The sequence below is a fragment of the Ambystoma mexicanum genome, chromosome 8, assembly GCF_040938575.1.
Source record: "Ambystoma mexicanum isolate Mex_15411 chromosome 8, UKY_AmexF1_1, whole genome shotgun sequence".
Taxonomy (NCBI): Eukaryota; Metazoa; Chordata; class Amphibia; order Caudata; family Ambystomatidae; genus Ambystoma; species Ambystoma mexicanum.
This window is the reverse complement of record NC_090929.1, coordinates 1731905964-1731931852: the sequence shown is the minus strand read 5'-3', so window position 1 is coordinate 1731931852 and position 25889 is coordinate 1731905964. Positions and strand designations below refer to the sequence as shown.

The window sequence follows — 25889 nt, the reverse complement described above, 5'->3', positions numbered from 1 at the left end:
TCGAGCCGCAAAAGTTAATGTCGAGCCACGCGATGTTCCTTTGCGGTACAGAGGGTGTTAGATCAGCTTACAACACAGTGCGCCACAATTCGGAATATGAAACTGTGGTTTAAAAGTAAACAGCAAGATTGTACATTTGGTACAGTACATTTATTTCACATGAAATGTTTAGAGAATATTCAGCGATTTGCAATTGTCTTTGCTGTCGATCAGCAAAAGTTCATTTTGTGCCACGCGCTGTTCCTTTGCGGTACATAGGCTGCTGGTTTATGATAAAAGCAGTAAATGGTCGCACTGATAATCGGAAGGCTGCTCCGACAACGAGGCATTAGACCACCATAATGGTTGGTATGTTGCTTCTAGCCGCTAGTACTGCGTAAGGGCATATTGGTCCTTGGCGATTGTCCCATAAAATGGTGAGGGTCATGAAGTTGCTTACATGGAGCTGCACCTGGCAGTTGTAAAATCCATCGGTTGGCGTCTGAAAATCATGGCATTGGCAATATGGGAGCACATACCTGTTTTAAAAAACATAAATTAGTCTCACCAGCCGATCTTCATTAAAAATATTCATTTTATTTATTAGGGCGTGAAACTATTTGCTAGCAAGGATAGTGCAACGGAGTATGTTAACTTATTCCTATTAACCCACCCTGTGTCCTCTGCCTTTTTCAGAGCCCTCTAAACGACAGGGGACCAATTTGGCGGTGATAGTGCGCGGTAGAAAACACTATGCCACATTGAACGAACAAGTACAACTTGACCGGGCTTTAACGCCACGCTATTGTTATTATATTCCGGTATAAAATAATCTAAAGGGTTACTTACATTATATTTGCAATTTCCATTGTCTAAGCGTCGTGCAGTCCCAAAATATGACTCCGCGTGTGCCAACGATCTTTCTCATAGTGATATAATATATAAAAGTGGTTTTGTTTCAGAAATTTCATCCTTATCGTGTCTTACGTTTTTGCAACACTCCTTCAAAAGAAGTCTTTTAGCACAATCCCTGTCTGTCAACGTAAAAAAACAATAGAACCTTATAGTGCGAGTCGTGGGCCTCTCCGGGCCGCAAGCAAAAAATGGAAGCAGCTGACCTTCACTGTGAACGAGCATAAATTCTTACTTTGCAACATTCTGTGTAAAGCCATCTGTGAGAACTTGCTTTTTACACTCCATCTTTGTATATTGTTTGCGTGCTAATAAAAAAACTTTGTTAAAGGGACGTTATGGTTCCAAGTGAAGCCGAAAAACCCCTGAAATTCGCAAGTTATGGTAAGCTAAGCAACCATAACTCGCGCCACCACCGTGCACTGCTAAGACTAACACCCACGACATCAAAGATGACATCGCAAATGTCATTGATGACATCACTGATGACATCACATGTGTATGTACTTTTCATGAAATTTGTGTACTAAGGATTCTTATTATAATGTAGTGAAAAAAGTGTCAAGGATCATTGCAATAAATATCATACCGTAATTAGTGCTTTGAATGATGCATTGATATAAATAGCATTCTATTATGGGGTTCTATCTAGTATACTAAGCTACTAATGCAGAAACATAGCATTGTGTGCAGCGTACAAGATGAAAGTATAATATTTGTAATGTTAATATGTTGAATAATGAAATGATAATTGTCCTGAAATGTTCGAAAATAAACAAAATGGGGGTGTTCTGAGGACGTTCTCCGTATTGTGTGACTGCTTAGCTGTATGCAATGAGGGAATGGCACATAGAGTGAAGTGAAATAGTAGAAGGGCTGTCCAAGAGTTACGCGGTCCACGGACACCGCGGCTGTCCGTGGACAGGGCGTGCTACATCCGGGGTTTTCCAGCAAATCCAACATGGAAAGAAGACTGTACGGATCAGCCAATCAGATGTTGAGGTTGTGGATTTGTGTTGAAAGAGACTGTGTGTAGTGAATATGGCAGAAGTGGAGAAAGTCAGGGTGTTGGTGGTTGGAGATATGTTTGTGCATGGTTTACAACAGTATGCTCAATGCAGGCATGTTGCAAAGAACTTTGATGTGAAAGCAGAGGAGGTGGTGTGGAGCACTGTGCTTGATTGCAATGTACTGGGAATTGTACAAGTTTGTGAGGATATGGTCACGATGAACAGTCTGCATGTGGTAGTTTTGCACTATGGTGCTTTCCATTTGGGCTATGTCAGTGCCCCTACTTTGTTGGCAGATTTGGAACACTTGGTTCAAGCAGTAATGAACATCCTTCCAAATGCGAAAGTAATTTTTTCTGGATTACTACCTAAGGCAATATGGGACAATAGTTCCGTTTTTTGTCCTCAGCAAAACATTGCTAGGTGTGTCATCAACCGAGGCATGTTTGCCTTCATGCTTAGAGCTGGTATGTTCTTCTGTAATAATGAGAATATTGATTCCAGTAATGCTGTTTATTTTAAAGAAGATGGCATCTCTTTGGGCCTCATTACACGGTAGGCGGTAAGGGTTTACCGGTACTGGTAAACCCTTACCGCCTTACTACGAGTTCTCTTTGCGGGACCAGACCTTAACGGCTGGTTTTACCAGCCGTTAAAGTAGGGTGCCGCAAAGGGAACTTGGTTCTAATTACGGTACTGTAATTTGCGGTACCGTAATTACCACCTTCCCCATTCCCATTATGCCCTATGGGGGCAAAAATGGGAATGGGGAAGGCCTTGGTGAATGGGGAATTACCGGCCCCGCTCACCTTGGAGTAGGCTGGTAATTCCGCCATCCACCAAGGCGGACACGTTAAAATACCGGCGGCAACCATGGCGCTAATAACGCCATGGTTACCGCACAACGTGTAATGAGGCCCTTTATCTTTTACGGGAAATGCCTTCCTATTTTGGAATGTAAGGGTTGCTTTGGAGAAGGTTATGTGAAGATTTTAGGAGTAAAGTAAGAAAAAAAAAACAAGAAAAAAAATACTAAATAACAGGTGTCTGTCAAGCATCTGTAAAAAAACAAAAAAAAAACGTCTCTTTTCACAGCCAACCTCAAAGGGGAAATGGGGCACACTATTTAAATTTACATTCACCACGCTCAGATTTTCGATATCTCCGCGGACATGGCGGTAGTCCGCGGACATTAAAATCACTACGTAGGGGTTCAGTATGTTCTATGTTACATGTATATGAAGTCAGGGATATTATGGTTAAGTTGTGCTACTAAAAACCTATGAAATTCAGTGAAAAAACTTTGTTAAAGGGACGTTATGGTTAAGTTTCGCTACTAAAAACCTATGAAATTCAGTAAAAAAAACATTGTTAAAGGGACGTTATGGTTAAGTTGCGCTACTAAAAACTTATGAAATTCAGTGAAAAAACTTAGTTAAAGGGACGTTATGGTTCAAAGTAAAACCGAAAAACCCCTGAAATTCGGCAGTTATGGTAAGATAAGCAACCATAACTCGCGCCACCGTGCACTGCTAACACTAACACCCAGGACATCAAAGATGACATCACAAATGTCATTGATGACATCACTGATGACATCACATGTGCATTTACTTTTCATGGAAACTCTGTACAAGGGATTCTTATAATGCTGACCAAAAACTGTGAAGGATCATTGCGATAAATATCATGAGCTAATTAGTGCATTAAGCAATGCGTTGATATAAATAGCATTCTATTATGAAGTTCTATCCAGTATACTAAGCTACTCATGCAGAAACATAGGCAGTGTCTGCAGCATACATGATGAAGGTGTCATATTCATAATCTTGCCATGTTGAATAGTGAAATGATAACTGCTTTCTTATTAGAGTTTTGCATACTGTGAAGGTACCGTAATTAGCACCAAGGTCCCTTTGCGGGTCCAATCTTTAACGGCTGGTAAAACCAGCCGTTAAGGTGGGAACCCGCAAAGGGACCTTGTAATCAGGCGCTAAGGGATTACCGCTACCGGTAATCCCTTAGCGCCAGGGTCGTAATGAGGCCCCTTGACTGTTACTGAGCAAAACCATGTGGCCTAGATATGTCAGTAAAGGAAAAAAAGGGGGAGCCAGACATGTGATGTCATCATTGATGTCATCAATGACATTTGTGATGTCATCTTTGATGTCCTGGGTGTTAGTGTTAGCAGTGCACGGTGGCGCGAGTTATGGTTGCTTATCTTACCATAACTGCCGAATTTCAGGGGTTTTTCGGTTTTACTTTGAACCATAACGTCCCTTTAACTAAGTTTTTTTCACTGAATTTCATAGGTATTTAGTAGCACAACTTAACCATAACGTCCCTTTAACAAAGTTTTTTTACTGAATATATATATATGGCTGAGAAGAAAAACATAGGGGCTAAACATGTGATGTTGTCAGTGATGTCATCAGTGACATTTGAGATGTCATCTTTCATGTTCTGCGTGTTAGTGTTAGCAGGGCACAGTGGTGAAGGCAAGTAAGGGGGCTCAGTCTGCCATAACTTGCGAATTTCAGGGGTTTTGGGGATTTAAGTTGAAGCATAAAGGGGAGGGGGAAGTTTTTTTTGTGAAGGGCAGAGGTTTTTGGTAGTGCAACTTAACCATAACGTCCCCTCAAAAAAGTTTTTTTTGTAGTGATAGATATATATATTCAGTGAAAAAACGTTGTTAAAGGGAAATTATGGTTAGGTTGCACTAATATAAACCTATGAAATTCAGTGAAAAAACATTGTTAAAGGGATGTTACGGTTACAAGTTAAAGCAAAAAAAGAACAGAAATTTGCCATTTATGGTAAGCTAAGCAACCATAACTCCCGCCACCACCGTGCAATGCTAAGACTAACACCCAGGACATCAAAGATGACATCACAAATGTCATTGATGACATCACTGATGAATTCACATATCTAGGCCACTTGTTTTTGTTCACTGACAGTGAGAATGTTTTATTTCTAAAAGTGCTATACATCTAGATGTTAACCTTGTATGTTGTTAAAGTACTTTCCTTAGGGTTTAGCCTCAGCTCATAGTACACATACATGGGGCAATAAGCAGGTCTCAAACATTCATTTTGGTGTGAGTCATGCCTGCCATACGGGACTCATTAGCAGCGATGTGAGGAAGACTTGCCAGAGCCAAGCTCCTGAATAATCCTGTGTGGAAACCGGACAGTTTCATAAGAAATATTGCCCTTACATCACGCAGCATCTGCATGCCCTTTTCCGCAGTGCTTGGAGGGGCAGAAGCAGCGCTTTCCTCACAGAGAAGTGGGACCCGGAGCACAGCGTTTGTAAGAATCAAGATGGTGGGTGGAGTGTCAGCATCTACAGAGCTGGGAAGCCAGTGAAGAAGACTCAGGTGCATATAAAGAGTGCTCGAGAACAGCACCGAGAAGCAGGTCGCAGAAGTGGACGTGCAACAGGAGCAGCAGGATGACAGTTATGGGGCCTGTGCAAAGACCAGGATGGCTGGAAAAGGAAGTGGGCCTGGTACAGAGGAGGTAATGCCGGAAGGCTGGGCCAGTGCCAGCAAGGTGCTGAGGCGCCCGCATGGCGGCAGATGAAGGGACCTGCAGTGATAAATTAATGAAAAGCAAGCGAGAGGTAAAGGAACATTTTACCACAAAAACCAAGATGGCAGGTGGCCCGCTCGCCTAGAAGGGACATGAAATGGCTGTCTGCGGGTTATGACAGCAAGTGTGCCATCGCCATCATCCTCATTATTGTTCTGAGTGGGTGCTGGGCTAAGGAAGCAAGCGGCAATACTTGGGAGGCTGAAGAATGTGAGGGCAGCATTGGCAGTAGCCTCTGCATCAGGTGAGATACCATAGAGCAAAGAAGGTTGCAGTTGTGCTGCCAATTTCGTTTAGTGTGTTCAGAGTGCCTAGCATCAGAAACCGAATTTAGGTGTCCCTACATCTGTGCTGATAATTTAATTTTGTGCCTTGCATGAAATACCGAACTTAGATGCCCTACATATGTTTTGTGTGCTTAGGTTGCTACTCCTATGGATCTGCCTCTTGCTTCCCTTGGCTACTAGGCCATCAGGTGAATTTGTGCTTGTACTGTGCTGTGCAGCCCCTCCTCTTTCTCCTTCTTCCACCACTATGGCACTCCCCATCGCCCCCATCTTTTCTAACTTCTATACTATCACCTATCCTCCCTCTCTCACAAAGTCTGGAAGAAAAAACCTTAAAAAGGGTATCATGATCCCCCACTATCGCTCTCCCTGCAAAAGGATATTCAAAGGTGGTGCAGACTAACCATCTCCTGGCTGGTGATCCTCCCTAAAATACTTTATTTGTTCCAAATTCTCCCCATTAAAATGCCCCCAGAATACTTTACGAGCATGAGAAAAACCCTCTTAACCTTCCTGTGGCAAGGCCAAAAGCCTAGAGTCCCCAGATCCTTGCTACAGCTCCGGAAGGACAACGCGGAAGTGGGCCTCCCGAATATAGAAGTATATTACAGGGCAGCCCTACTACGTGTTCTTGTCCCGCATGTCAGGCAAAAGTCAGAGCCACAGTGGATAGCCCTAGACAATTACCATCTCCGTCCATTCATTCTAGGTGAATGGCTATGGGTTCCGGGGCCCCAATTGCGGAACAGTGTTAAAAACCACCCTATCATTGGAACAATATGGGCAATCTGGAAACCAGGCAAGAAAATGGTGGGAGTCACAACCTGGCCCTCTCCCCTTGGACACCTATGGTCACCGGGGATTCGGGACGCCATCCCAGACCCAGGGAACTTGGAGACATGGTATGATGCTGGATTAGAAAGGGCTGGTTAACTCAGGAGAGATGGTGCCTTTATTACAATTCAGGATTTACAGGAGGCGCTAGGCATAGGCCCCCTCTCGGTCTTCCTATATCTCAGACTCAAGGGGGTGATGACGAGGGCGGTATGGAAAGAACAGTTACAAAGGGATCTCACCCCGTTCGAAAGCATTCTGAACACGTGTACGAGTTCAAAGGGCTTGATAAGTGCAATGTACTCGGCGCTGATTGAGGTTGATATTACACCTTCACACACATTGAGGAGCAGGTGGGAATCGGACATGGGCAGGCAGATCCTACAAAAACTATGGCTCCAAATTTGTAGAAGAACGGCAAAATCTTCCATATCCTGTCAATATAAATTGCATGCCATCAAGTTATTATACAGGTGGCACTATGACCCGGTGCGGCTGGCCAAAATGTATCAAGGGATAAGCCCACATTGCTGGAGGGGATGTGGAAAGCGGGCCGATTACTGGCATATGTGGTGGGGATGTGAGGTGGTCCAAACTTATTGGACGGAGGTTCTCAGTTGGATCAAGGAGTTGGATGAGGACGACAGAGAGACACACCCACTTCTGATCTTGTTTGGCTTGGTTGAAATGGATGACACAATCAAGAAGGAGCCCAAAATGGTCCAGGGTTTACTGTTGGCTGCTTGAGCGTGCCTCACTATGGTGTGGAAAAGAGCAAGGCTCCCTAATAAAACGGAATGGCTGAGTGTTGCCTTGAATATATACAGAATGGGCAACCTCACGGCGGTCCTGCATGGAGATCGTACCTCAGTTGAGAACGCGTGGTCGAAATTTCGGGCTAAATATGTGACATGAAAAATGTGTGCAAAGCGTTTCAAAGTTTGGAGACTTTATAGTTGTTGGCTGAATTTCTCTGCTATGGTAAACTCGCAAGTTCTAATATGTCCATGTGCCTGATGTGAAGCAATTAATATTGGTTCGGAGATAGATGCTGGTCTCTTCTAGCCCTTCAGATGGTACTATGTCCAAGGGGGCGAGGGTGGACGGTAGGGATAACTGGGTTTGATGAAGCTACTCGAAAGTTATGCGATTTGCATTAGAAACTAAACATTTTATACACTGTTTTATTATCAATGTGATATTTTTTGTATTTGACCGTCTGGTCGCAAATGCCGGTACATGATTGTTAAATTTCTATTTCAAAAACGAATAAAAGTATCATGACCACGAACCCTTGCCTACCGATCTCAGACACTGGTGTCAGTGCAACTTCCAGACAGATCCTTACTGATATCCTCTTCTCTGTCCCGTCTCCAGATCTATGGACTCCTCATCTCATCTCTACTCTCTCCCCTCTTACATCCTCACCCATTAATGGTGGCACTAACTGGGAAGTCCTCCTGGTGGGCTTTGCATCATCCAGGTGCGTCATTAATGTCTATCACACTGGAACTATCTTCAACCCAACCTCCTCCTCTTTGAACAGTACCTGCAGTCCCTCATTTACTTCCTTCCCCCCACTCCTGCTACTCCTCCTTTCTCTCTCTCGGACCCCCTCCGACTGGTGTACCACGCCCCTGTACCCCCACCTTGGAAAACTTTCAAAGGTGGAGATCTCTTGCATCTAGCCATGCTTAATGTGTGTTCTGCCAACAAACACTCTGCCGACATCTACCTCCTTCTTGAAGACCTTGACCTCGATATCCTTGCTCTTACCGTGATGTGTTTCAAGGCCATCTCAGGCACTGCTTTTGACTCCCTTCTCACTGATGGATATAAGGTCATCTCCAAGCCTCACCCTAACCGTGCAGGAGGTGGGGTTGCTCTTATCTTCCCTGAGTGGAAGATAAACCTACTCTCCTGGTTTGAAGACTATAGTACCTATATTAAAGTTACCTTTTCCTAACCAATAGAATTGCATATTAACTTTTGAGTGTTACACGTCAATTATGACAAGTTTTGAGTATAAATGTTACAACTTGTATGAAGTTTGTTGGAGTGGAAGCGAGAAGGACGATCGGATCTCTGCTGACATCCATGGCTCCAAGTTTTTTGTACTTGTCATTAAACGGACTCCCTTTGCCAAACCATTGAGTTGTCCTTATTGATTGGTGTTGGAGTAATAAATCTGCACCCCCATCCATCTCAAAGGTGCAGCTATCTCGTCTTAAAGTACTTCGGAGCAAACCTCGTCTCTATGGGCCGGGCTGGGGGTCTCCGGAGTACACTGTGGCAGATATTGAAGTCTTGGATTGGTTGATGAGTTTTCTGTATAATCACATATGGCATTTTATTTTAGCCTATGTGTTTGGAAAAAGAGTTGTAAGATTTTTAAAGGATTGCAGTGGCTGGGAAGAGGCAATTCCTTTCCAAACTCTGTTCTGCGACGGTAGCTCACAAAGTGGCCTAGCTTATTAGTCAGTTCCTCTTCTCCTTCTGTTGGACCTCTCCTCTGTGTTCGACTTGGTCGATCATGATCTTTTGGCAGAGAGACTTCAGGAAATTGGTTTCTGTTCCCCAGAAGCAGTCATATGGCTTAAATCAATTCTTGGTCCTAGGAGTGCTTGCGTTGCTAAAGGATCTTCTAAGTCTATGAAAGTTCCTGTCACATGTGGTGTCCTCAGGGATCATGCCTATCTCCCCTACTTTTCAACATATATATTAAATGTCTATGTGACCTGTTAAAATCTCTGGGTATAAAATGTGCAAACTATGCCGATGACACCCAGATAGTTGTCAAACTATCTGGGGCCTATAAAGAGGATCTAGCTGCTGTTAATACGATCTATGAGGCAATCCAGAAGTGGATGGCCCTTAATTCCCTTGCCCTCAATGACAAAATTTGCTAGTCACCAGTACACCTCATAGGATAAACAATCTTGACCCATGCTATAAGGCCTTTGTAATAGCCGGTAATAGCATTCCTGTATCTGCTTATGTGAAGACTCTGAGAGTGTTTTTTGATGCCCATCTAACATTTCAGAAACATGTTTCCTATCTTAAATCGTCATGTAGCTTCTTTACTCACCTTCTATGGCAAACACGTCCCTGTCTGTCAGAAGCCGGCACAGCGTCTATTGCAGCTGCAATAGTTAACGCTAAACTAGATTCCTGAAATAGCCTATTAATAGGTACCACTAAAGGAAACATTAGAAGCCTTCAAACAATACAAAATGGAGCCGTTCGAGCAGTTTGTGGACTGAGCCGTCAATCCCACATCACCGAGCATTTTAAAAAACTACACTGGCTCTCCATAGAGCAACGGCTGAAATTAAAAGGGCTAGTGATAGTTTTCAAATGTCTTTCAGGTAAAGCCCCAGAATACCTGAAAACAGGGATCAAAATAGACAGTCCAATAGTCAGATGCTACTTTTTCAACCACGCACCACCCTTAAGAAACTAGGTGAAGCAAGTTTTGATGTCTGGGCTCCAAAAAATTGGAATGCGATTCTGCTATATCTTAAACAATGCACAACACTACAAGAGTTCAGAAAACGCCTTAAGACATTTCTCTTTGATGCCTAAAGTCACTCACTGGCATTTGTTAACTCTAGCCACTCTCTTAAGGAATCTGCTAGTCGCTGCTTAAAGTGATTTGTTTCTGCCTCCCGTTCTGAGCCTATTTGTCATTCCTGTTGTTTGTCTTTGTGAGCGGCCAGAGGCCTTTGGGTGAGTGTGCGCTATATAAAAACTCTTTTAGTTAGTTAGTTAGTTAGTTGCGCACATGGAAAATAATGTGCGCACAATAGCCAACCGGTTCCGCAAATGGGGAGCATTGGTTGTAATAACTCGGTCCTTGCACGTTGATTTTCTCAAGACTCTGGCTAATTGTTGGTGCTGGGTATCCTTTGGCTTTGAATCTCGTGGACAAAAGAACACATTCAGCTTCAAAACCTGTTTCTTGGCTGCATTTCTTCGAGCCCGATGAAACGCCCCTGCAGGAATGTTATTAGCAGTATTTATTTAACATCGCGCCACATGCCCATGGGCTTCAGGGCGTGCACACATAGACAAACATACAAGAGCACAGGAAGCATTAAAACGATGCGAGAAGGCAGAGCCAAGGACGAAACTCAGAGTCCAAAATGGGGGATTCAAACATGTGTAACAAGCCTAATCAGGTGGCAGATTAAAGAGTAGCGTTTTGAGCTCTTTCTTAAACTTAACCGATGTCTCAGCTGCTCTAAGGTTGAGAGGCAATAAATTCCAAAAATGGAGGCCTTGCACATTGAAATTATGCCCACCGGCCTTCACTAATCTGAATCTTGTTTTAACCAATTTGAGAAGATGTGAGATCTGAGAGAACGGGAAGGAACGTGTGGTTGGAGCCGGCTGTAAAATACTGGGGTGCTGTGTTCATCACACATTTGTGTGTTAGAGTTAGGGTGTCATGCCTAATTCTCAAATCCGGGAAAACCAATGTAAGCCCTGCCTAGCCACGATGACAAGGGCTCGCCTGGCCAGACCTGAGACTGCCCGCACTGCACCGTTCTGCGTAACCTGCAAGGCCGCTATGATGTAATGCGTGCAGCCACTGAGAAGACTGTTACAGTAGTCCAATTGAGTATTGATAAGGACTAAAGCCAAAGTGGCTAAATTCTCATGATGAATAATGGACAATTCGACATCCAGGACCACTCCTAAGGTTTTAACTTCCTTAGCCACCAGGATCAATGTGCCCAGAAGTGAAAAATGTTTATAGTCCTTTGAGAGTGAACAGAAAGAGGTTGTTTGCTCATCTGAGAGTGACCTCAACTTACAACTTGAGGCTACACTACAATTAGAAGCTTTGTTTTACTTGTTTTTAAGGCCAATGAATTGGCTGCCATCCACCCATGTGTTAGGCAGAATCCAGTGCAGTTCCCTTACGGAGCAGTACACCAGATTAGGACTACAGGTGAGAGCAATAAATCCCCTTTGGTATCAGTCTGTACCACAAAGATTTAGTTGGTAGCTTTGGCTGAGCAGTCAGACTTATCTCAAGAGGGAGATGAGCAGTATTCAGGGTTTACACAATAGGTAGTACAGTACTATGGAGCAAGGAAACACTGACTAAAACTTTGTATTAAAAAGAGAATATATATTTATTTTATGCACTTCTAAGTCAACACATAATCACAATTGGTAAAGTAAGTAAAAATTCAGTCAAGGAAAAGTAAATACAACTCCCTATTCAATTGTAGACAAGTTTGCGGTAGAGTGAACACTGAGCAAAACGGTACAGTGAAAACCAACTACAAATGGCACTCTAGCAATTTAACGAAAGGGAGGGAAAGCACAAGTTAAACCGAAATATCTTCAGACACCCCGTAGCAACACTTCCCTGAAGTTTTGTGAACAAGTAATGCACAGTAACACTTTAGCCAAAAGATAAGTAAACGAAAACTGAGCAAAATGGCACTCCACAAGTTAAAACAGTAGAAAGGAAGAGGGGTTTAGAAGATTTAGGGGCATCAACACATTTCTCATTGAAAACCAATCTAGTGAGAGCAGATCTAACAAATCAGCCAGAGTCAATAGGCCTGAGTCAGAGTCAGTGGTACAGGACCAAGAGCTTAGGAGCAAAAATGTTCTTGTAGCTGCAGTCAATTCTTTAGTAGAAAAATATTGAAGAGGTAGATGTGAGGCGAAAGACAATGTTAAGAGAGAGGGCGGCTGACCCCTCAAGTAGATAAAGGATTTAAAACACCTTTAGGGCTACAACGGAGAAAGGACGGCCTGGCTGAACAATGTACCTTAAACATGAAGAAGTGGCTCCTGCGGTGGTGGTTGTTCCTGGTAGTTCCTGCAGGTTGAGGGGTCCAGCAGAGGAAGAGATGCTCTCGTCGTGGAGGAAGGTTCGAGTCACTGCACTACCCAGGGATGAAACCAGCCGCGGTGCTGCCAAAACGAAGTTTAAAAGGTACGCTCCTTTAAATCGCGGCCCGGGTCGATAGCTGCCTGGCTATCCGGTCTCCAAGTGCTGGGCACTGTCGATTCGACCAAGGCAGGTCCGATGAAGCGATAGGTGAACTGATTGACCCCACCAGCTCAAGGGAAGGAGGCTCTTTCGCTGAAGACCTCCTCTCGTCGTGTGGAAGAAAAGTGGTGAGACGATTCGGCAGGGCTTCACCGGTGGTGTAGATGCTGAAGATGTCTGTGACTTCTCTCCCTTTCGGTTCCGTAGTTCCAGTGGCGACGTCTTGCTCTTCCAGTCCTCAGGACCCTACTTTTATGCAGAAAGAGACCCATTCATACAGTCTAGCTGCCACTCACACAGTGGAGTGGTCTTCTTGGCGGGAGACCCTCCAGCCTACAAGGTTAGAGTGCGACCTGAGTTGCTGCGGCAACTCTGTCCAGGGGTTCTACTCCCCCTCCCAAACAACAGACCCACCCCAGACTCAGAGGCGCCAAAAGGAGGGCTTCTTGGCAGAAGCCTGCCAAAAGAGCGAACAAAGGATCCCCAACCTGTATTAGGAGTTTAGAGTAAGACACGAGAAAGAATTTATATCAAAGTTCTGGCAAATACAACCTATCGGAGTAAAGTTAATAATAAAATCAGCGGTATGTTAGAGGCTCAGTAAAAGTGGTAGCCTCGAACAATGGGAAAATCCCATAGGGAAATATTTGCAGTCGAATATAAAAGGTAGTAACCACTGCCACCAGCCAGAAACTTTGTAGAGGGGGACTTTAAGGTACCCTCTCGAAAATAAACATAGGGGAAAAACTATTAACCCCTTCCAGTACTTCCATATTAAGATGGGTTGTACTGGTTAAGTTCATAAAACTTAACTAGTAAAGTCAATGGGGACTTTACATGCCCTGGGAGACAGTAGTCAGTCCCAGGGTATGGAGTCTATGTTTGGGGGTCGCTACGACACCCCTGTGTCACTGCACAGAGGGTGCGGTGTAACACATGTGTATAAAGATGGTTCCTATCGGTGAGAGAAAAGATCCCATAGGCATTAAACACAAAAATAGCCTAGAACACATATAGCAAAGATGCCTAAGAGTGGGAAAAAGAGTCTCACTCTTAGCAGGTAAAAAAATAATCAAACCCTTCAAATCCAGCAAAGCTGCTGGGGGACTCTTTAGGTAAGGGAAATTAGCCATAAGTGAGAATCCTCCCTAACACCATGAATGGACTTACATACATTCCAGAGAGTTTTACAATCACCTGCGCATCCTTCACATAGTTAGCCACCTGGACACCCAAGCTGATCAACAATAGCAGAAATAGGATCAAGTAAACATTGAATAATGTCGGCGAGATGCATGAGGGGACACCACATGTGACCGGAGTGGGATCCCAAAAAACTTCCCCTTCATTCAATCTAGAGTTCCTGGGGCCCAAGAAAGAAGAATTCCATCTGGGAGCTTGAGGAGAGCACCCAGCCAAAACCTGTAATCCATCCTCAAGTAGAGCATAGTCCACAAGATCAACTACTGAGGATAAATCCAGCAGCATAAGAACAGATAGGTGTCCTTGGTCCATGTTCTGAAGTAAATTGGGCTGCAGGTCAAGCATAGCTGTTTCAGTGCTATAACCTTTCCTAACACCGGACTGGAGGGACAATAAGATGTTATTACCCTCCACAAAGTTCTGAAATTGCATATGTGCAGCAGTAGCAAGTATCTTTAGCAGACATGGCATGTTAGTGATAGGGCAATCATTTTCCAAGACAAATGGATCCAGAGACTGCTTTTTCATGAGTGGCATAACCCAAGCCTCCTTAAGAAAGAGTGGAAATGAGTGGCTGATAAACTTAGTAACCCAGGGGCAAGAATGTCCTTGCATTTTATGAACAGGCTGGAAGGACAGGCATCGCTCTGACAAGAGGTAGGTTTCATCTGTGCGATGGTATGTATAATGAGCGATTCAGAGCACTGGGTGAAGTCAGAAACAAGGGGTACTGGCTGGATCAACCCAGGCATCCTCTTTACGTTCAGACTCCAGCATATCATGGGGGAGCCAAGTATCCCTTACCCGTTGGATGTACGATAACCTTGTTGGAGAAGACATTATGGGCCTCATCACGAGTTGGGCGGTAACGCCGGCGCTAATAGCGCTGGCGCTATCTGCCCTACCGCCAAACCCACCGGCGCTATTAGCGCCGGATCACATGTTTGGCAGATTTGGAAATCCCCATTCCCCATTGAGCCCATTCGGGAATGCCACATTCCCCATTGGGCTCAATGGGGACATTTCGCGCTCATACCGCCGGCGGAGCGCAAATTTTCAGCGGATTTCCCCCAGCTCAGAGCTGGAGAGAAATCCGCCAAAGCCCTGATTTGGTGGACCCTTAAATCCGGAGGTAACAGTGCTACCGCCAGATTTAAGGGTTACTGCCAAACTTGTGATGAGGCCCTGTCTCTTCTCCTCTCGTCTGTGTCCTCTCGGCCCTCTGACCCAGCCTCTCTCAGCAATGCCAACCTCATTCACGAACATCCATCGGATAAAACAAGTGCCAGTTGCTGCCTTTGCATCTACCTTCATCCCCCACTCTCCCCACTACAGACTCTACCTCTGACTCCGCTCTCAGCAACCTCCATCTTGCCATTACCAATACCCTTGACATTCTTGCTCCAGTCATGAGGATCTGCCTGAAACATGCCTCTAAGCATAACACTTGGTACGACACCAAACGCAGCCCTGAAAGAGCTACGGAATGGAAGGGGCAGACCTCAGGCTCACCCTCTGACAAACTGTCATGTCGCTTGCTCCAAAGGCAATACAGACTCTCCATTCACACCAAGAAAAGGCCCCACATCCAGGCCCACATCTCTTCTACATTCAACAACACGGCTGAACTCTTTCAAATCTGCAGGTAACTAGCCAACCCCTCTGCAGTCCCCTCCTCACCTCTTACCTTCCAGGCCTCCTGCAATGCACTTGCCACACACTTCAGACAGACAGGGCGTCCTAGTTCCCTCCTGACCTGAGTGGTTCCCTCCTGACCTAAGTGGTTGAGGGATGAACTGTCTCCTCCCCCTCGTTATTACCTCTGCATGACAACCACCTCTTTCTGATGTTACCACGTCCACCTGACAAACACCACTTCATCACCTCATTCTGTCTTCTCCTGACAGCTGCCCCCGCTGATGTTACCACCTATTCCTGACAATTAGCTCCTCCTGTGTCCCCCTGACAGCTGCCACCCGCTGATGTTACCACCTATTCCAGACAATTAGCTCCTTTTGCGTCCCCCTGAGAGCTGCCACCTCCTGATGTTACCACCTTTTCTTGACAACAACCTCCTGCCTCCTCCTGACAGCTGCCACCTCCTGATGTTACCACCTCTACCTGACAACAACCTCCTGCCTCCTCCTAACAGCTGCCACCTCGTGATGTTACCACCTCTTCCTGACAACAATCTCCTGCCTCCTCCTGACAGCTGCCAGTTATCACACAACAACACATGTGGCAACCTGTTTAAAGACTCTGGCCCTCGTGACGAGTGGTGTATTACAAGCAGGTGGCAATTCAGAAACATCAACTTTACTACCGCACCACCGCACTGTGCGTTATGGCGGCAACCGGGGTGATTTACACCCAACAAAAAGATGGAGGTAAATCGTCCACCTTAACTCTCAAAATCCACAGATTGACTGTGCAGAATCACTCGTGGTAAATATGCCAAAAAATCTCATGGAGACCTTTGAACCCCAGAAATGGGTTATTAGAGAGTCCCTCCCCCCCCATGGTAACATCCATAACCAGGCAGGGCGACTTCACCACAATGTATTATTACATGTTTACTCAAGCAGGGAATCCTTGCGGAAGTTACAAGCCATGCAAGCTCCCTACTCTCAGAAAGTCTGGAGTCACATTTTTACCCCACAATTTTCTGCAACCAATGAAGCTGCTCACATTTAAATCTTCTTGTTCATCAATGGTTGTTGGTTATTAGAATTTCGGCATGTTTGCAATGTCACAGAGCAGCCCCACCAAGGAAGCAGCAGATCTCCACTATAAGAAATGAGGAGTGGTGTCAGAGAGTAGTAGGAAAAAGTGGGACAAGGAAGAGCGAGAACAGGTAAAGGAGAGGGGACACTGAGCAGTCCCACCAAGGAAGCAGCAGATCTCCACTATAAGAAACGAGGAGTGGTGTCAGAGAGTAGCAGGGAAAAGTGGGGCAAGGAAGAGCGAGAAAAGTCGGACAAGGAAGAGCGAGAACAGGTAAAGGAGAGGGGACACAGAGCAGCCCCACCATGGAAGCAGCAGATCTCCACTATAAGAAACGAGGAGTGGTGTCAGAGAGTAGCAGGGAAAAGTGGGGCAAGGACGGAGTGAAAGAGTGGACTTGCAAGTCACTGTCTGCAGATGCACAGTGAGGAACACAATCACTGCCGAAATCTTCTGTACAGCAATTCAGGAGTGGCACACAAACACATGTCAGTAACTAGACATAGTAAAAACAATTGGACATGGGGCTTTCTGATTGTACGCTCTCTTCTTCCTGTCCCTGGTTTCTAATCTTAGTGAGGGTCTATCCTTGCGTCTTGGGAATAGGGAAAGCCTGGGATGTGGTTGATGTCCCTGAGTGCTCCTGGTACTACTTTGGGAATAGTGGAGTAGACCAAGACCACCGTTAACCCTTAACGCCTGATTCTGATTTTAACACCTGCTTTTAGCAGGCGTTAAAATCCATGGCGCTAACCCGCCATGGTGCTAATTACGCCGCTGTAATTTACGGCGGCGTAATTAGCGCCTTCCCCACTCCCATTATGCCCTATGGGGCAAAAATGCGAATGGGGAAGGGAAAATGGGAAATGGGGATTTACCGCCCCACTCACCTTGGAATGGGGCGGTAAATCCGCCATCCACAATGGTGTAAACAGAGTTTACACCATGGTGGTAAAGTTGGTGCACTTAGCACCAAGGTCGTAATGACCTCCCAAGCCTTTAACTTGACTGTCCATCATCTTGGAATGTATTTTCCCATCTGCACTTTTTTATATACCTTTCATCATTTCTATTTTTAGATTGTGCTTAGATTTCAAGCTGATGGTTTTCATTCTTACATACATGACTATTTTCTAAAAAGGATCTGTTTAAAATACTAAATAATGACAAATAAAGGGAGCAGATATGTTGTGCCATCGTATTGCATATTAGACAAATCTACAAGCACAGTAAATTAAATGTAAAAGTATCATAGTCCTTTATATTTTTATGGACAGACAGACAGATACAATGAATCAGTATCACACAGTGTGCTGGAGTGGGATGAGGCACTCTGTACACTAGCCAATTCTTTGTCGATCAGTACATGCCATGAGATAATAGCTGAAATCTTTGTTTCTTTCAGCCGAGACTAGAGCCATTTATGCAACCAAGAATTTGCACATGAAGATGAGACGAGGGAATATAGAGTGGACTGAGAGAAGCTCTACAGAAGATGGGCAGTGCCATTCCACTGAACCTGTAGATAATGTACCATCCTCCTCGGGGAGTCCAATGTCCGGCACCCCTATGAAGATCAAAACAAAGGAGAAGGCGGCTGCCTGCAGAGTCTGCGGGATGTGCTTCCCTCGCAGGTCCAGTCTAAGTGCACACATGAAATCCCACGCAGGTGAGAAACTGTACAAGTGCACAGAGTGCAAGAAATACTTCAGTTCATCCTTGTCTCTGAAAAGACATCAGATGATCCATACTGGTGAGAAGCCCTACACGTGCACAGAGTGCAGGAAAAGCTTCAATCAATCACCAAATCTGAAACAGCAACAGAGGATCCATACTGGGGTTAAACCCTACACATGCACAGAGTGTAATAAAAGCTTCAATCAATCATCAGATCTGAAACAGCATCAGAGGATCCATACTGGGAAGAAGCCCTACACGTGCGCAGAGTGCAAGAAAAGCTTCAGTTCATCCTTATCTCTGAAAAGGCATCAGATGATCCATACTGGAGAGAAACCCTACACATGCACAGAGTGCAAGAAAAGCTTCAGTCACTCTTCAGCTCTGAAAATCCATCACAGGATCCATACTGGTGAGAAACCCTACACATGCACAGAGTGCAAGAAAAGCTTCATTCAGCCCTCAGCTCTGATAATCCATCAGAGGATCCATACTGGCGAGAAGCCCTACAGGTGCACAGAGTGCAGGAAAACCTTCAGTGACTCTTCAGCTCTGCGCATCCATCAGAGGATCCATACTGGGGAGAAACCCTACACATGCACAGAGTGTAAGAAAAGCTTCAATCAATCATCAGATCTGAAACAGCATCAGAGGATCCATACTGGGATGAAGCCCTACATGTGCACAGAGTGCAAGAATAGCTTCAGTCGCTCTTCAGCTCTGAAAATCCATCAGATGATCCATACTGGTGAGAAACCCTACACATGCACAGAGTGCAAGAAAAGCTTCAGTCGCTCTTCAGCTGTGAAAATCCATCAGAGGATCCATACTGGTGAGAAACCCTACACATGCACAAAGTGCAAGAAAAGCTTCAGTTCATCCTTAGCTCTGAAAAGGCATCAGATGATCCATACTGGTGGGAAGCCCTACACGTGCACAGAGTGCACGAAAAGCTTGAGTCGCTCTTCAGCTCTGAAAATCCATCAGAGGATCCATACTGGTGAGAGACCCTACACATGCACAGAGTGCAAGAAAAGCTTCAGTTCATCCTTATCTCTGAAAAGGCATCAGATGATCCATACTGGAGAGAAGCCCTACACGTGCACAGAGTGTAAGAAAAGCTTCATTCAGCCCTCAGTTCTGAAAAGGCATCAGATGATCCATACTGGTGTGAAGCCCTACACGTGCACAGAGTGCAAGAAAAGCTTCAGTTCATCCTTATCTCTGAAAAGGCATCAGATGATCCATACTGGGGAGAAGCCCTACACGTGCACAGAGTGCAAGAAAAGCTTCAGTCGCTCTTCAGCTCTGAAAAGCCATCAGAGGATCCATACTGGTGTGAAACCCTACACCTGCACAGAGTGCAAGAAAAGCTTCAGTTTATCCTTATCTCTGAAAAGGCATCAGATGATCCATACTGGTGAGAAGCCCTACACGTGCACAGAGTGTAAGAAAAGCTTCAATCAATCATCAAATCTGAAACAGCATCAGAGGATCCATTCGGGGAAGCCCTTCAGGTGCAGAGTGTAAGAAAAGCTTCAATCAATCATCAAATCTGAAACATCATCAGTGGATCCATACTGTGGTGAAGCCCAACACGTGCACAGAGTGTAAGAAAAGCTTCAGTTCATCCTTATCTCTGAAAAGGCATCAGATGATCCATACTGGCGAGAAGCCCTACAAGTGCACAGAGCGCAAGAAAAGCTTCAGTCACTCTTCAGCTGTGTGCAGCCATCAGAGGATCCATACAGGAGGGAAGCCCCACAACTGCACAGAGTGCAGGAAAAGCTTCAATCAATCATCAGATCTGAAACGGCCTCAGAGGATCCATACTGGCGAGAAGCCCTACAGGTGCACAGAGTGCTAGAAAAGCTTCAGTGACTCTTCAGCTCTGCGCAGCCATCAGAGGATCCATACAGGAGTGAAGCCCACAATTGCACAGAGTGCAAGGAAAGCTTCAATCAATCATCAGATCTGAAAAAGCATCAGAGGATCCATACTCGGGTGAAGCTGTACCCATGCACAGAGTGTAAGAAAAGCTTCAATCAATCGTCAGATCTGAAAAGGCATCAGAGGATCCATACTGGTGTGAAGCCCTACACGTGCACAGAGTGCAATAAAAGCTTCAATCAATCATCAAATCTGAAAAGGCATCAGAGGATCCATACTGGGTTGAAGCCCTACACGTGCACAGAGTGCAAGAAAAGCTTCAATCAATCGTCAGATCTGAAAAGGCATCAGAGGGTATATACTGGTGTGAAGCCCTACACGTGCACAGAGTGCAATAAAAGCTTCAATCAATCATCAAATCTGAAAAAGCATCAGAGGATCCATACTGGGGTGAAGCCCTACACGTGCACAGAGTGCAAGAAAAGCTTCAATCAATCGTCAGATCTGAAAAGGCATCAGAGGATATATACTGGCGAGAAGCCAAACACGTGCACAGAGTGCAAAAAGAGCTTCATCCAGCCACCATCAGACAAGCCATAAAGGATTCATACGGAGGTAAAGCCTTTCACGTGCATATAGTTCAAGACAAGCTTCAGTTGCTCCTCAGCTCTGAACATCCATCAGAAGATTCTTACTGGGGTAGAGCCCTACAAGTGCTCAGAGTGCAAGAAAAGCTTCATTCTGAATTCATATCTGATACATCATCAGAGGAGCCATACATGGGGCACGCCCTACGAGTGCACAGATTGCAGGAAACGTTTCAGTCATTCCTCAAGTCTGTGCGGGGCATCACAGAAGCCATTCTTTTAAATACATTGGAGGATCTCCAAGCCTTTAAGAAGTCTTTGAAGATTGACTCTTTTCCTAGTAGACAAGGAGAGAGATGGTGTGAATGTATTCTTATCAGTGTTTAGCGCCCAGAAGCACGTAGGCAATCACCTTCCCTTATGAATGTATGAATATTATAACATTATGGGGAAAATGCACAAGCCATGTACACTGAGGTACAAAAAATATCTAGTATATGTGCATAGAGACTATGCTTTAAGTGTGCTACAACTGGCCATTATAGAGTGGAGTCACATCCAAATTATATGGGGTACCCAGCTAGAGCCAGAAGCCGAGGGGTAACATGCTGCAACCTGCCATTATAGAGAGGAGTGACACCTGCCCTATAGGGGGTACCCAGCTAGAGCTGGAAGCCCAGGGGCCACATGCTGCTACCTGCCAGTATAGAGTGCAGTCACATCCGAATTATATGGGGTACCCAGCTAGAGCCGGAAGCCCGGGGGTAACATGCTGCAACCTGCCAGTATAGAGTGGAGTGCCAGCCGCATTGCGGGGGGTACCCAGCTAGATCCGGACGCCTGAGTGTACCATGCTGCACCCTGCCAGTATAGAGTAGAGTGACAGTGCATTATGGGGGGTACCCAGCTAGAACCGGAAGCCTGGGGGTAACAGGCTGCAACCTGCCAGTATATGGTGGAGTGACAGCCGCATTGTGGGGGGTGCCCAGCTAGAGCTGGAAGCCCGGGGGTAACAGGCTGCAACCTTCCAATATAGGGTGGAGTGACAGACACATTAAAGGGGTTACCCAGCTAGAGCCGGAAGCCTGGGGCTAACATGCTGCAACCTGCCAGTATAGAGTGGAGTGACAGCTGCATTATAGGAGTACCCAGCTCGAGCCATACGCCTGGGGGTAACATGCTGCAACCTGCCTGTATAGATTGGAGGGACAGCCACATTGTGGGGGGTACCCAGTAAGAGCTGGAAGCCGGGGTAACATGCTGCAACCTGCCAGTATAGAGTGGAGTGACAGCCGCATTGTGAGGGGTACCCAGCTACAGCCGGAAGCCTGGGGTAACATGCTGCAACCTGCCAGTATAGAGTGGAGTGACAGCCGCATTTAGGGGTACCCAGCTGTAGCTGGAAGCCTGGGGTAACATGCTGCAACCTGCCAGTATAGAGTTGCGTGACAGCCGCATTTAGGGGTACCCACCTAGAGCCAGAAGCCCGGTGGTAACATGCTGCAACCAGCCATTATAGAGTGGAGTGCCAGCCGCATTGCGGGGGGTACCCAGCTAGAGCCAGACGCCTGAGTGTAACATGCTGCACCCTGCCAGTATAGAGTGGAGTGACAGCTGCCCTTTAGGGGGTACCAAGCTAGAGCCGGAAGCCCAGGGGTAACTTGCAGTAACCGACCAGTATAGAGTGGAGTGACAGCTGCATTATATGGGGTACCGAGCTAGAGCCGGAAGCCCAGGGGCCACATGCTGCACCCTGCCAGTATAGAGTGGAGTGACATCCGCATTATATGGGGTACCTAGAGCTGGAAGCCCGGGGGTAACATGCTGCAACCTGCCAGTATAGAGTGGAGTGCCAGCCGCATTGCGGGGGGTACCCAGCTAGAGCCGGACGCCTGAGTGTAACATGCTGCACCCTGCCAGTATAGAGTAGAGTGCCAGCCGCATTGTGGGGGGTGCCCAGCTAGAGCTGGAAGCCCGGGGGTAACAGGCTGCAACCTTCCAGTATAGGGTGGAGTGACAGCCACATTAAAGGGGTTACCCAGCTAGAGCCGGAAGCCTGGGGCTAACATGCTGCAACCTGCCAGTATAGAGTGGAGTGACAGCCTCATTATAGGGGTACCCAGCTCAAGCCATACACCCGGGGGTAACTGTATAGAGTGGAGGGATAGCCGCATTATGGGGGGGACCCAGAGCTGGAAACCCTGGGGTAACATGCTGCAACCTGCCTTTATAAAGTGGAGGGACAGCCACATTGTGGGGGGTACCCAGTAAGAGCTGGAAGCTGGGGTAATATGCTGCAACCTGCCAGTATAGAGTGGAGTGACAGCCACAATATGGGGGGTACCCAGCTACAGCTGGAAGCGCGGGGTAATATTCTGCAACCTGCCAGTGGGACAGCCATATTTTGGCGGCCAGCTAGAGCCAGAAGCCTGGGGGTAACATGCTGCACCCTACCAGTATAGAGTGGAGTGACAGCCGCATTCTGGGGGGTACCCAGTTGGAGCTGGAAGCCTGGGGGTAATATGGAAAGCTTAGAGTTCATTGGATTCAGGGGATAATTCATTATTAATGCCTTACAGTGGGAATAGGAAGAAGCTGTTGGATTAAATTATATAACAAGGGGGAAAATTAAATGTATTGTTTGCTTGTTTGCCATGGAGATCAGATCTTTATGTACCAGAATCTACATGAATCTAGCATTTACAGAATCATAGGGCCACAACTCGCATATCACTCTGATGCTTTAGTACACATCATACAGAATCAGTGTGCAACTTCTCGCATATCACTCTGATGCTTTAGCGTACATCTTACAGAATCATATGGCCACAACTCGCGTATCACTCTGATGCTTTAGTACACATCATACAGAATCAGTGTGCAACTTCTCGCATATCACTCTGATGCTTTAGCGTACACCTTACAGAATCATATGGCCACAACTCGCGTATCACTCTGATGCTTTAGTACACATCATACAGAATCAGTGTGCAACTTCTCGCATATCACTCTGATGCTTTAGCGTACACCTTACAGAATCATATGGCCACAACTCGCGTATCACTATGATGCTTTAGTACACATCATACAGAATCAGTGTGTAACTTCTCGCATATCACTCTGATGCTTTAGTGTACACCTTACAGAATCATATGGCCACAACTCGCGTATCACTCTGATGCTTCATTATACAGCAACATAGGGTGACACCTCATTTATCACTATAATGCTTATTCATACATCATACATAATCATAGGGCCACAACTCGCATATCACTCTGATGCTTCTGTGCACATCATACAGAATCATTGAGTTGCATCTCACTCATCACTCTGATGCTTTAGTACACATCATACAGAATCAGTGGACCACATCTCGCATATCACTCTGATGCATTAGCATACATCATACGGTATCATAGAGCTGCACCTCGAGTATCACTCTGATGCTTTAGCATACATCATACAGAATCATAGAGCCACATCTCACTCATCACTCTGATGCTTTATGGTACATGAGGCACAATCAGTGGACCACGTCTTGCATATCACTCTGATGCCTTAGTACACATCATACAGAATCAGTGGACCACATCTCGCATATCACTCTGATGCTTTAGCATACATCACACAGAATCATAGACACACGTCTTGCACATCACTCTGATGCTTTCGCATCATCATGCATAATCAGAGGTCCACATCTCGTATATCACTCTGATGTTTAATCATACATCACACAGATTCATTGGGCTGCCACATATTGCATATCACTCTGCTGCTTTACCATACATCATACAGAATCATAGAGCCACATCTCACTTATCACTCTGATCCTTAATCATGCAGAATCAAAGTTCTCCTTCTCACGTATCACTCTGATGCTTTAATATACATCGTACAGACTAATAGGGCCACATCTCGCATATCACTCTGATGCTTTAGCATACATCAGACAAAATCATAGGGCCACATCTCACACATCACTCTGATGCTTTAGCATACATCACACATAATTATAGGACCACATCTCACACATCACGTATCACGCTGATGCTTTAACATTCATCATTCTGAATAATAGAGCCACATCTCACACACCACTCTGATGCTTAATCATACATCATACAGAATCATAGGGCCACATCTCATGCATCACGTTGATGCTTTATCATACATCATAAGTAATCATAGTACCACCATCCCACATATATTGTAGTTGAAATCATTTGTCTTGGGGCAGCATGGCAAATACTTTATATGTAATAACACTTTTTTAAAATGTTTCCTTCAAGGGAACTGTTTTGAATATTAATGAAGTCATATATTGCCTTTATTCATTTTAACCCCATTTTATGTATTGTTATGACCGACCAATGTAATGAAATGGATATGGGTTTCTTGATGTTCTATAGACTTTATCCAAATAAACTTGATTGATTGAAATGTTTCCTTTATGCTGACTGTTTTTGGCCTGGTTCCATCCTTTAGCTATGGCACCAGTAAGGAAATTCCTGTCACCCTTAGCTGGCAAGGGGACATCATACCCACTCCCGACCCGCTGACATCTGCTCTTTACCAGCCTGCAGCTGTCACACCCAGTCCCCTTTTTTAGGCCAAGGTGATGCATATTTTTTGTGAATCCACACATATTTATTCTGCTCTGAGTTTCTTCATGAAGAACTCATGGCAGTGTTGGAGCATCACTCTGATACCTGCATGCCTGGTGTTGCATCCACCATCAAAACAAGGTGCGTTGTGGCTGTTGGTGATGGGAGATGCCATTATGCACTGTGTGAGAAGAGTTTGTGCCTCGTGTGAGTGAGCAGGGTAGACCTCTGGGCCACTTGAGCAGGGGTTCTGGCTCCTGCCCCGACCACTGTCTGATGAACATCTGACAAATGCCTTGCCCTGCCTCGAGGGGTCAGGCCCTCGAAATGCAAACATTCCAGCAGGCCACTGCGAAAAGCACCTGAGCGTGTTAGTGATGTCGGAGGTATCGTTCAGCCTAGTAACCAATCTCTCAGCATCTCTCAGCCTGCTAACCAATATACTAAGGAAGATGACATGGGTGACTTTGGTCTTCAAATCTCAAGCTGCACTTCTACTGAACCTTAAATTGTTGCCTCCCATAACCCTGTGAAGGTGGCTCATGGTAATGTATGAGATTT

The 25889-nt window shown here is 45.5% G+C and overlaps 1 pseudogene; it reads left to right on the top strand.

Moving 5' to 3' along the window:
* The window catches only part of LOC138473378 (zinc finger protein 850-like), a 114359-nt pseudogene extending 89195 nt beyond the window's left edge, over positions 1-25164 (top strand).
* The last annotated feature ends 725 nt before the right edge of the window (positions 25165-25889 follow it).